Source organism: Salmo salar, chromosome ssa26, assembly GCF_905237065.1.
Source record: "Salmo salar chromosome ssa26, Ssal_v3.1, whole genome shotgun sequence".
NCBI classification, from domain to species: Eukaryota; Metazoa; Chordata; class Actinopteri; order Salmoniformes; family Salmonidae; genus Salmo; species Salmo salar.
Window position 1 is genome coordinate 4369328 of NC_059467.1, and position 13615 is coordinate 4382942.

The 13615-nt window shown below is 40.9% G+C and overlaps 1 protein-coding gene across 3 annotated transcripts in view; it reads left to right on the plus strand.

Moving 5' to 3' along the window:
• Positions 1–13615, plus strand: part of homer1b (homer scaffold protein 1b) — a 179890-nt gene that overhangs the window by 119094 nt on the left and 47181 nt on the right. The window lies entirely within an intron of this gene.

Sequence of the window (13615 nt, forward strand, 5' to 3'; positions counted from 1 at the left end):
TGTGGTAAGTTAAATCTTCACTTTAGTTCTTAAAATGACATGAGCCCCTTTTTCATTGTATAAGTCCATGACTTTAACAATAACTTTTCTTGCCCATTCTTTAAACCCCAAGTCATTGTTACCATGTGTGACATTGTCATTGCCCCAAATTGGTGTAAAACGGGATAATACAGGGGATTCGCCCAGATATGGCTGTACTTTGTGCCAGTTGAAGTCGGAAATTTACATACACCTTAGCCAACTATATTTAAACACAGTTTTTCACAATTCCTGACATTTAATCCTAGTAAAAATTCCCTGTCTTTGGTCAGTTAGGATCACCACTTTATTTTAAGAATGTGAAATGTCAGAATAATAGTAGAGAGAATTATTTATTTCAGCTTTTATTTCTTCCATCACATTGCCAGTGGGTCAGAAGTTTACATACACTCAATTAGTATTTGGGAGCATTTCCTTTAAAATGTTTAACTTGGGTCAAACGTTTCGGGTAGCCTTCCACAAGCTTCCCACAATAAGCTGAGTGAATTTTGGTCCATTCCTCCTGACAAAGCTGGTGTAACTGAGTCAGGTTTGTAGGCCTCCTTGCTCACACACGCTTTTTCAGTTCTTCCCAAAAATGTTCTTGGGGTCATTGTCCATTTGGACGACCCATTTGCGTCCAAGCTTTAACTTCCTGACTGATGTCTTGAGATGTTGCTTCATTATACCCACATCATTTTCCTGCCTCATGATGCCATCTATTTTGTGAAGTACACCAGTCCCTCCTGCAGCAAAGAACCCCCACAACATGAAGCTGCCATCCCCGTGCTTCACGGTTGGGATGGCGTTCTTCGGCTTGCAAGCATCCCCCTTTTTCCTCCAAACATAACGATGGTCATTATGGCCAAACAGTTCTATTTTTGTTTCATCAGACCAGAGGACATTTCTCCAAAAAGTACGATCTTTGTCCCCATGTGCAGTTGCAAACCGTAGTCTGGCTTTTTTTATGGTGGTTTTGCAGCAGTGGCTTCTTCCTTGCTGAGCGGCCTTTCAGGTTATGTCGATATAGGACTCGTTTTACTGTGGATATAGATACTTTTGTTCCTGTTTCCTCCAGCATCTTCACAAGGTCCTTTGCGGTTGTTCTGGGATTGATTTGCACTTTTCGCACCAAAGTACGTTCATCTCTAGGAGACAGAACGCATCTCCATCCTGAGCAATATGATGGCTGCGTGGTCCCATGGTGTTTATACTTGTGTACTATTGTTTGTACAGATGAATGTGGTACCGTCAGGCGTTTTGTAAATTGCTCCCAAGGATGAACCAGACTTGTAGAGGTCTACAATTTTTTTTCTGAGGTCCTGGCTGATTTCTTTTGATTTTCCCATGATGTCAAGCAAAGAGGGAGGCTGCACCCTAACATAAATGGTGGTGGAGCCAAAGGAATTGCTTGAAATAGATAAAGAAATTTGGGCAGAATATTAATCTTGATATTTATTCTACCAATAATAGAGGCAATGATGTCCATCTGTTGATGGATTCTGTTACACTCGTTACCATGGGTTAAGAATTTGTTGAACTCAAGAAGCTAATTTCTGGTCTGATTTTAATACCAAGATATGTGAAACCTTGTTCTGTATTTACAAATGGATGCTGTACAACTGGATTGAGTATCTCTTGCTTGTTGACAAAGGATAGAATATTTGGTTTTATTATCTTTAAACCCAGAAAACAAACCAAAGTTATAAATTAAATTGGAGCGGGAAGAGATAATTCTTTAGATCTGTTAGGAATAAGAGGGTATCAGCATACATGGCCACTCGATGTTCATAATCGGATAGTTTAATTCCATTAATTGACGTGTAGGCCCATATTGCAATGGCAATAGCTTTAAAAAAAATCCTGGTGTAACTATGTAGGCTGAAAGTCGGGAAGCAAGTTCAGGGTGTGAATACATTTAATAAATAAATGAACAAAACACGAAGAGCGCACCAGCATGAAACTGGAACATTGATGACTGGGGAAGAAAGCAAAGGGAGTGACGTATAGGGCAGGTAATCAAGGAGGTGATGGAGTCCAGGTGAGTGTCACTATGCACGTACTGCTGGAAACAGGTGTGCACCATAACGAGCAGCCTGGTGACCTAGAGGCCGGGGAGGGAGCACACGTGACACCTGGACTGGCCGGACATCCTTGTCTCTTGCCCCGAAAAAGCTTAAAAGATTGTGAAATCAAGTTGTTAGTGGCAACCTCTGCAGTGGGGTCGGTATATAATATCTTAGTCCATTTACAGAAGTTCAGAAGAGAAATCGGTCTGTAACTTTCACATTTTTGGGGGATTTATCAGGCTTCATAATAAGAGTGGTTAAAGCACTCCTTAGAGAAAGGATTCAGCATCCATATCCAACAGTGGACCTATAAGTTTGTCCTTAAATATCTTATATCTATTGAGAGCCCATCTGGACCTGCCACTTTACCTCCATTCATATTGGAAATATCATCAGATATTTCAACAACATCCAATTCCTTTTCCAGATCCAATTTTGTGTCTTCTGAAGAGGGAAAATCAAGACCATCCAAAAATGATGTCTGATTCAGAGATTCAGAGTTGTGAAGTGTGTTGTAGTCGGAAGTTAATGTTTAGTTTATTTCTACAGGATCCACAGATAATTGTCCTTGTAAATTATGAATTGTATTAATAGCTCTGTCTGAATTTAACTTCTTAATGCGCCAGGCCAGCAATATACCAGGTTTTTCACCTTGATCATAGAAGAACTGTTTCAGCCATGTTAATCTGTTTGCAGCCTTTGAGGTGGAAAGTTCTTCACACTGAGCTTTAAGAGCAAATAATTCCTTGTTTACTTCTAATGAGTTATCCAAAAAAGCTTCCCTTTCCAGTTCTCTGATTTTTCTGTCCATCTCTATCATTTTCAGATTTAATTGATTTGATCTCAACTGGTAACTCGTATCATTTTCCCCCTAATATATGCTTTGAAAGCCTCCCATCTAGTACTCGCTGACATTTGGTCAGTGTTCAATGTAAAATAAACATCTATATGCACTCCCAACGTCATGTAAGAAGTCTGGGTCCTGTAACCATCTGGGATGCAAACGCCATCTAGAGGATCCTTTTACTAGTTTTGTATCCATATAGAATAATGACACAGGGGAATGGTCACTCAGAACAATACTATCATATGCACATCCTGCTACTTTGGGAAGCAATGAGCAAGAAACTAAAAAGTAGTCTATACGAGAATATGATTTAAATGTCGACGAGTAACATGAACACTCCCTTTTACTCGGGTTCTGAGTCCTCCAAGGTTCACATAGATTTAAGTCATTAATGAAATGCTGTGTAAAGATCTGTTGGAACAAATATGTAAAGATCTGTTGGAACAAACAAACATAAATCTATCCTAACAGTAAAACACTGAACCCCATTTACTTGTCTCCCTAACCGAGAAAGCCAACGCTTCTTCTTCTCCCACCTCCCCCTAATCGTAGAGTGTAGCCTGGTAGACGACTGATCCATTAAAGGGAGCCGTTTAACCTAAGCGACGCTTAACAAAACAAAGTGTCTCATGCCTTCTCTTGGCCATTTCTCCTCATGAACAAAACAAAAGGCATATCTTGCAAGATGTTATGTGAAATATCACAACAAAAGGCATATCTATTAAGATATGTGAAATAATACGTAGTATTCATTTGAAAAGTAGCAAAGAATAGCTCCACCTAAAACAGTAATGCTAGTTAGTGAAGCCTGACTAATGTTAACGTTACAGTATGGACAGTCCAAAATATCTGTCGATTATCCACAACATATGATCTGCTGCTAGTAGCTACCAAGTAACAAAATGGCCCATACATATAGCGTTAACGTAGTATACCATGGTAAGTTTATAAATCAATAAAGAGCATGAGCTGGCGCACATCCAGAGAAAATGATTTAGTGTAGAGGTGCTGACTAATGGTGAACAAACTGTAAGGTATAAAAACAAAGCGGGTTGCACAATCTATGTATAAACTCCCAGTAATTTATTGGGTAACCACCGATGTTTCGGTGTCACTGTGCCTTCTTCAGGGTAATGTCATGGATGCTTGAACCAGGTTATGTAGACAAAACAGTGCAATTAGTGCAACCAATGACAATGGTGAGGGGTGTGTCATAATTATTAGGTTGATTAGAATGAATTGAGTGGAACTGTTAAAAGACAATAGTTTACAGCATATTGAATATATTAGGCTATTAGTATTAGCATAAGATTAGCATCAATATACAAAATTGTTTAATTACATTTCACATAATATGTGTATATATATATATTATATATTTAATTGTTTACAATTTCATTACATTTTTGTTACATGTAATCTTTTGGTTCAACCATAATGCACAATAAGCATCATCAACAGGGGGGGGGGAACATATTGGGTGTACTGTAGAAATAATATATTGATTTATAAGACTTGTTCATAGAAAATACAATTGAAATATCCTAAAAAAAAAATGTGACAAAGGAGGAGGAATTTGTATACAAAACAAATGTGACTATGTGAATGAATGTCGCCGACAACTATCTAAAGGTGACTCCTATCACAAACTGAATTATAACCCTACCCTACAATTCCAGCATAATATCACATCAACAGTGGAAAGCTGTTTGGAGTCAGGACAAATCACCAACAAAGAATGTGAATTTTAAATGTGTGAAATTTCCTAAGATACCAACCTTTCATACAGTCACTAAAAAACACAAACAAGTGTCTCCTACCCCAGGTAAACCCATTGTAGCAGCAATTGACTCTGTCACGTTCAACATTTCTACATTTGTGGACCACCGCATTAAACCGATGGTTGAGAATATCCCATGTTATATCAAAGACACTAGTCACATGATCTCATTGCTAGAGGGCTTAGCCTCTATGGGCTAGGTGGGACGTCCCACCTACTCAACAGCTAGTGTAATCCCGTGGCGCGATATTCAAATACCTCAAAAATGCAAAAACTTCAATTTTTCAAACATATGACTATTTGACACCATTTTAAAGATGAGACTCTCGTTAATCTAACCACACTGTCCGATTTCAAAAAGGCTTTACAACGAAAGCAAAACATTAGATTATGTCAGGAGAGTACCCAGCCAGAAATAATCAGACACCCATTTTTCAAGCTAGCATATAATGTCACATAAACCCAAACCACAGCTAAATGCAGCACTAACCTTTGATGATCTTCATCAGATGACAACCCTAGGACATTATGTTATACAATACATGCCTGTTTTGTTCAATCAAGTTCATATTTATATCAAAAACCAGCTTTTTACATTAGCATGTGACTAGCATGTGACTAGCATTCCCACCGAACACTGCCAGTGAATTTACTAAATTACTCATGATAAATGTTCACAAAAAACATAACAATTATTTTAAGAATTATAGATACAGAACTCCTCTATGCCCTCGATATGTCCGATTTTAAAATAGCTTTTCGGTGAAAGCACATTTTGCAATATTCTCAGTAGATAGCCCGGCATCACAGGGCTAGCTATTTAGACTCCCAGCAAGTTTAGCACTCACCAAAGTCAGATTTACTATAAGAAAAATGTTATTACCTTTGCTGTTCTTCGTCAGAATGCACTCCCAGGACTTCTACTTCAATAACAAATGTTGGTTTGGTCCCAAATAATCCATTGTTATATCCAAATAGCGGCGTTTTGTTCGTGCGTTCAAGACACTATCCGAAAGGGTAAATAAGGGTGACGAGCATGGCGCATTTCGTGACAAAAAAAATTCTAAATATTCCATTACCGTACTTCGAAGCATGTCAACCGCTATTTAAAATCAATTTTCATGCCATTTTTCTCGTAAAAAAAGCGATAATATTCCGACCGGGAATCTGCGTTTAGGTAAAAAGAGGAAAGAAAATAAAGCACGGGGTCGACTCGTGCACGCGCCTAAGCCCATAGTACTCTGATCGGCCACTTGCCAAACGCGATAATGTGTTTCAGCCAGAGGCTGCCTCGATATCATTCAGCTTTTTCCCGGGCTCTGAGAGCCTATGGGAGCCGTAGGAAGTGTCACGTTATAGCAAAGATCCTCAGTCTTCAATAAAAAGAGCCAAGATGAACAACAACTTGTCAGTCAGGCCACTTTCTGCATGGAATCTTCTCAGGTTTTGGCCTGCCATATGAGTTCTGTTATACTCACAGACACCATTCAAACAGTTTTAGAAACTTTAGGGTGTTTTCTATCCAAAGCCAATAATTATATGCATATTCTAGTTACTGGGCAGGAGTAGTAACCAGATTAAATCGGGTACGTTTTTTATCCGGCCGTGTCAATACTGCCCCCTAGCCCTAACAGGTTAAGAAGGATACCAGAGGGTACCCTGCTGGCCACTTTTGATGTGGCGAACTTGTACACTAGCATCCCACACAATGGAGGCTTGCAGGCTTTGCAACACTACCCTTGCTCCATCCATCCATCTTTCAACTCACTGAACTGGTATTATCCAATAACTACTTCATCTTTTTCCTTCAAATTCGGGGTGTAGCCATGGTCTCCCCTTTGCCTCCAACTATGCGAACCTATATGTGGGACAATTTGAGGAAGCACTCATTTACAAAACAGAGACACACCCCCTACTTTCTAAAATCCTATGGAAGAGATACATAGATGGTGTTTTTGTGCTCTGGGAAGGAAGTCAGCAGTGTCACGATCGTCGTAAGAACTGGACCAAGGTGCAGCGTACGTAGTGTTCCACATCTTTATTATAAAGTGAAACTTCAGTAAATACAAAACAATAAGCGAACAAACGAAACGTGAAGCAAGTGAAGTGCTCACAGGCAACTACACAAAAACAAACCAAGATCCCACAAAACACAGTGGGGAAATGGCTGTCTAAATATGATCCCCAATCAGAGACAACGATAAATGGCTGCCTCTGATTGGGAACCATACCAGGCCAACATAGAAATAAAACAACCTAGATTACCCACCCTAGTCACACCCCGACCTAACCAACATAGAGAATAAGGCGCACTGGAGGCGCACTGGAGGCCTGATGCGTGGGACCGGCACAGGTTGCACCGGACTGGTGACACGCTCTTCAGGGCGAGTGCGAGGAGTTGGCACAGGACGTACTGGGCTGTGGAGGCACACTGGAGACCTGGTGCGTAGGGCCGGCACAAATCGTACCGGAACTATGACACACTTTGCACGGTGAGTGCGGGGAGCTGGCACAGGACGTACTCGGCTGTAGAGGCGCACTGGAGACCTGGTGCGTAGAGCCGGCACACATGGTACCGGACAAATGATACGCACCTCAAGGCAAGTGTGGAGAGCTGGCACAGGACGTACAGGGCTGTGGAGGCGTACTGGAGACCTGGTGCGTGGAGCCGGCACAGTTTTTACCAGACTGCTAGCACGCTCCTCAGGGCGAGTACGGAGAGCTGACTCAGGTGGCATCAAACAGATAACACGCTCCTTTGGGTGAATGTCGTGCATCATACACCAACACAACAACTCTCTCATTTCTCTCTCCTCCAATTTCTCCATCAACTCATTGACGGTCTCTGACTCTCTCCGTACACTCTCCCTCTTCTCCCAGATTGGCTCTGGTTCGCTCCTCGGCTCCGCCGACCACCCCGTGTGACCCCCCCCCAAAAAATTTTTTTGGGGGGGGCTGTCCTTTGGGCTTTCCTTGTGGCCGCGAACCCCGGCGTCGTCGCTGTCCTCCCTTCTCTCCTTGCGTCTGCCGCCAAGGAAGGCGATCCTGTCCTGCCAGGATTTCCTCCCAAGTCCAGGATCCCTTCCCATCCAAAATCTCTTCCCAAGTCCAGGATACTCTCTCCTCCTGGGCACGCTGCTCGGTCCTGTTGTGATGGGATCTTCTGTCACGATCGTCGTAAGAACTGGACTAAGGCGCAGCATACGTAGCGTTCCACATTTTTATTATGAAGTGAAACTTCAGCAAATACAAAACAATAAACGAACAAACGAAACGTGAAGCAAGTGAAGTGCGCACACGCAGCTACACAAAAACAAACCAAGATCCCACAAAACACAGTGGGGAAATGGCTGCCTAAATATGATCCCCAATCAGAGACAACGATAAACGGCTGCCTCTGATTGGGGACCATACCAGGCCAACATAGAAATAAAACAACCTAGACTACCCACCCTAGTCACACCCCGACCTAACCAACATAGAGAATTAAAGGCTCTCTATGGTCAGGGCGTGACAAGCAGGAACTAAATTAATTCCAAACTCTGCTAAACGAGAGCTCTGAATATCTTAAATTCACCATGCAGACTGATGAGAGAAAAATAAACTACCTGGACTTACGGATCCTGAAAGAGAATGATGCATTACATACAGACTTATACACAAAGCCCACAGACCGCAAGACCCTGCTATGTGGAGATAGTATGCATCCTCAAGAATGGTCTACCATATAGCCAGTTATACAGGGTCAAGCTAATCTGTGGCTACCAATCAGATTTTGATAGCAATGCTAAGAAAATGACAGATAAATTAAAAATGAGAGGCTACAAATCCAAAAAACTCGATGTTGCAATGAGGAAAATATCTCAAAAACCAAGAGAGGAATTGCTGAAAACTAAACCAAATAAGAAAAACAATGCATCAGTCTTTTGCACTAAGTACACAAAGTGTTCAGAGAAAATGAAAACAATCCTGAAAAAGCACTGGCATATTCTGCATTCAGACAAACAAATTGCACACCTCTTCAAATAACCCCCACTGGTGGTCTATAAGTGTGGTCGCAATATTCGGGATATGGGAACTACAAATGTGGCTCATGCGCACAGTGCAATAGCACTACAAAAACATCCTGCTTCAGACACCCACATACAGGTTGAAAAATCCCTGTCAGGGGTATCATCTCATGCAAGACAAAGGGAGTAATCTATCTCATCACCTGTTCATGTGGGAAAGCCTACATAGGATAAACAAAAATACAATTAAAACAATGCATAGCTGAACACCGCAGCTCAATCAGGTGTAAGAACACTGACTATCCAGTAGCAGCTCACCATCCCATCTCCTCCCTCAAATACACAGGCATTGAGCATGTTGCTCCACCAAGGAGAGGAGGTAACATCGAGACCCTACTACTACAGAGGGAGGCCTACTGGATATCCTATTTAAAAACATTGACACCTAGTGATCTGAATATTGACTTTGATCTCAGGCCCTTCTTATGAATAATTATATTTTCTATGAACAAGTTTTAGAAGTGAATATATTCTTTCTACAGCTTATCCATGTACACCTAAAATGTTCCCCCTGTTGATGACATGCTTAGTTAAATAAAGGTAAAAAAATATAAAAAATGATGCTTATTATGCATTATGGTTGAACCAAAAGATTCCATGTAACAAAACAATTATGAAATTAGAAACAATTAAATATATATGTGAAATGTAATTAAACAATAATGTATGTTGATGCTAATCTTATGCTAATACTAATGATAACAATAGCCTAATATATTCAATATGCTGTAAACTATTGTCTTTTAACAGTTCCACTCAATTCATTGTAATCAACCTAATAATTAAGACACACCCCTCACTATTGTCATTGGTTCCACTAATTGCACTGTTTTGTCTACAGAACCTGGTTCAAGCATTCATGACATTACCCTGAAGAAGGCACATTGATGCCGAAACGTTGATGGTTTACCCAATAAATTACTGGGAGTTTATACATAGAGTGTGCGACTCTCTTTGATTTTATAGCTTAAAGTTTATAAACCCAAAAAACAGGTTACGTGAGAAAAAGAGATACCATTGAATATGTGCTACGTCATTACCCAAAGTCCCTTTGCACATAATGTTGATGTCAGGCTTGCACGTGAGTGTCAATCATTTTAGCCCAAGGATATGATCGAAACTTAAGTCTTCATATAAAGTCCTCCGGATGCTACTCGGTGGTGCAGGATGAATGAATAAGGCCCCGCTATCTTAAGGCTGGTTCACTGGCTAAATAAGTGAGGTAACGTTAGCCATTTCGAGTCCGTTGACATGGAGCTAAACATCTTCGCTGGCATTTTACAGTATTTTATGTAATCCAATGGAAGAGAATTATCAGCATAACAAAAATAAACTTAAACATGACATCAACGTTCAATGAACAGCTATCTCGCCTGTCATATAGAAGAAACTGAGCTAACTGATGTGCACATACAGGCTACAAATAATATAAGGAAACTTTGAGTGGGCTAGCTCACCATATTATTAACTTTACTGTTATGCTAGCTGTACCACAGTAGCAGCAAGTAAATTAGCTAATGTTCGTTAGCTTGCCAACAGTCACATAATCCAAGGTGGTTTAATTCTCCGTACTCCAGAGTGGTGCTAAACTTCACAGCGGAAACATGACTAGGAAGAAGATTCACATTGTATGCCACGGATGAACGCCTCGGCTTGAGAGGGAGATTCAAACTTGTGTGACCGTCCATTGTAAGTCAGACATAGTTTAGCTGGGAAGGCAATTCCATAGGCAATGTTGAGGGACATGAGCTGGCGTTTGACTCCGTCATAGCCTTTTCTTTTTTTGGTGCAGGTCTGCGGTAATGTCAGGGAAGAACATTATCTCTTGGTCCCCGTACATCACCTTGCCCTTAGCCCTGGCTTTCCACATCACTCTGACTTTGTCTTGAAAGTTGAGAAACTTCATGGTAAGGACTCGAGGAGAGGGGTGGTTTCTCGGGCCAGTAGGAGCCGGAAGCCGATGGGCTCTTTCAATGTACAGGGGGTCCGGAAAGTTGTCCGGCCCCAATGCCTCGGGAAGCCATCTCTCGAGTAGGCTTGAAGGTCACATTTAACCTCACTAATCCTCGTTAGGACACCTTTGACTTTGGTGGAAAAATCGGCCCTCATGGCAGAGATTGCTTCCAAAGCCCCTTGGTTCTGGTTTAGGTCGTCGACATCGTTGGTAGTCATGTCGGACTCGTGGTGTCAGGAGCATGCAGGGCTAACTGGGTTACAAGGATTTAAAATAAGAGATTAAAATAATTTAAAAGAAGTTTAGCCGAAATGATCAAGAGAGCAGTAAAACCACTTCCGCTCAGTTCAACGCCATAACCACCCACTTGGCACTTTTAATGATGTTTGGACTACTGATGTTTTCATCATCTGATTATCATCTGGGTATTATTTTTTTGTTATAAAAAGAAGCTGTTACTGCACTCCACAATGAACAATTTGTTGAACACATACATTTTTTGTTTTTACATGTAGCCTACAGTAACATAAACTAATAAAAATGCTATTGTGTTATTATAATTTTTTTTTAACGTATTCTAATGTCAAATCAAATTTTATTTGTCACATTTTTGTATTTATTTAACTAGGCAAGTCAGTTAAGAACAAATTCTTATTTACATTGATGGCTTATCCCGGACAAACCCTAACCCGGACGACACTGGTCCAATTGTGCACCGCCCTATGGGACTCCCAATCACGGCCGGTTGTGATACAGCCTGCAATTGAACCAGGGTCTGTACTGACGCCTCTAGCACTGAGATGCGGTGCCTTAGACCACTGCGCCACTTATAAGCTCTTAACCAACAATGCAGTTCAAGAAATAGAGTTAAGAAAATATTTTCTAAGTAAAAAAATCTAATCAAATCAAAAAGTAACACATGAAAATGACATAACAATAACGAGGCTATATACATGTTACCTAAAACCAAGTGATTCTTTTTTTCCCCTAGCATATATGAAATTAATTAATTACACTGTTAGAATGTTGTGGTCAGAAAGAAGGAGGGTCCCTTGAGGCCCAGATGTTCTAGTGTTAAATGCCTTGCAGTAAAAATTTGAACAAATCCTTGGTTCTCTATAGAACTTTCAGATCTTGTTATGATGATAAATCAGGCCTTGGCCAAAAATAGAAGAACGGATTGTAGTTGATTGGCAGCTTTTCAGGCAATTGAGAAATACACTGAACATAAATATAGACGCAACATGTAATGTGTTAGTTCCATGTTTCATGAGCTGAAATAAAAGATCCCATAAATGTTCCATACGCACATAAAGCTTATTTCTCGCAAATTTTGTGCACGAATTTGTTTACATCCCTGTTAGTGAGCATTTCTCCTTTGTCAAGATAATCCATCCACCTGACAGGTGTGGCATATCAAGAAGCTGATTAAACAGAATGATCATTACACAGGTGCATCTTGTGCTGTGGACAATAAAAGGCCACTAAAATGTGCAGTTTTGTCACAACACAATGCCGCTGATGTCTCAAGTTTTGAGGGAGCGTGCAATTGGAATGCTGACTGCAGAAATGTCCACCAGAGCTGTTGCCAGATTATTGAATGTTAATTTCTCTACCATGAGCCACCTTCAACGTCATTTTAGAGAATTTGGCAGTGCGTCCAACCGGCATCACAACCGCAGACCACGTGTATGACGTTGTATGGGCGAGCAGTTTGCTGATTTCAAAGTTGTGAACAGAGTGCCCCATGATGGTGGTGGGGTTATGGTATGGGCAGGCATAAGCCATGGACAATGAACACAATTGCATTTGATCAATGTTGAATGGACAGAGATCCCGTGATGAGATCCTGAGGCCCATTGTAGTACCATCCATCCGCTGACATCACCTCATGTTTCAGCATGATAATGCACAGCCCCATTCCTGGAAGCTGAAAGTGTCCCAGTTCTTCCATGGCCTACATACTCACCAGACATGTCACCCATTGAGCATGTTTGGGATGCACTGGATAGACGTGTACGACAGCTTGTTCCAGTTCCTGTCAATATTCAGCAACTTCGCACAGCCATTGAAGAGGAGTGGGACAACATTCCACAGGCCACAATCAACAGCCTTATCAACTCTGTGCGAAGGAGATTTGTCGCGCTGCATGAGGCAAATGGTGCTCACACCAGATACCGACTGGTTTTCTGATCCACGCTCCTACTTTTTTTTAAACAGGTGTATATCTGTATTCCCAGTAATGTGAAATCCACAGATTAGCGCCTAATGAACTGATTTAAATTCACTGATTTCCTTATATGAACTGTAACTCAGTAAAATCTTTAAATTGTTGCATGTTACGGTTATATATATGTTTTTAGACTGCTGGTGAGCTGTCAAAATTTTGGAAAACAGTTAATGCACTGAAGTTGTGTCAGGGTATAACATCTTTCTTACTGCAGCTTTCTGCTCCCCTAATTGTGGAATCATTGACACATATTTTTAATCAGTGTCACGGTTGTCTAAAGGATCGGACCAAAGTGCAGCATGGTTGTAGTTCCACATATTTATTTATTCCGTGAAACGTAGCAATACACAAATAACTTGAATAACAAAAACAACAAACCGTGACGCAGAGAGAAATAAACACTACTCAAAAGATAATCACCCACAAAAACAGGTGGGACAAACCTCAGCTTAAATATGACCTCCAATTAGAGACAATGACAACCAGCTGCCTCTAATTAGAGATCATACCAAACAAAACCAACATAGAAAATAACAACTTACTATGGTCAGGACATGACAATCAGACAATTATTTTGGGTGCTATCCCTAAGGCCTGGAAGGCTGCCCATGTGCTCCCTCTCCACAAAGGTGGTGGCCCCTCTGACA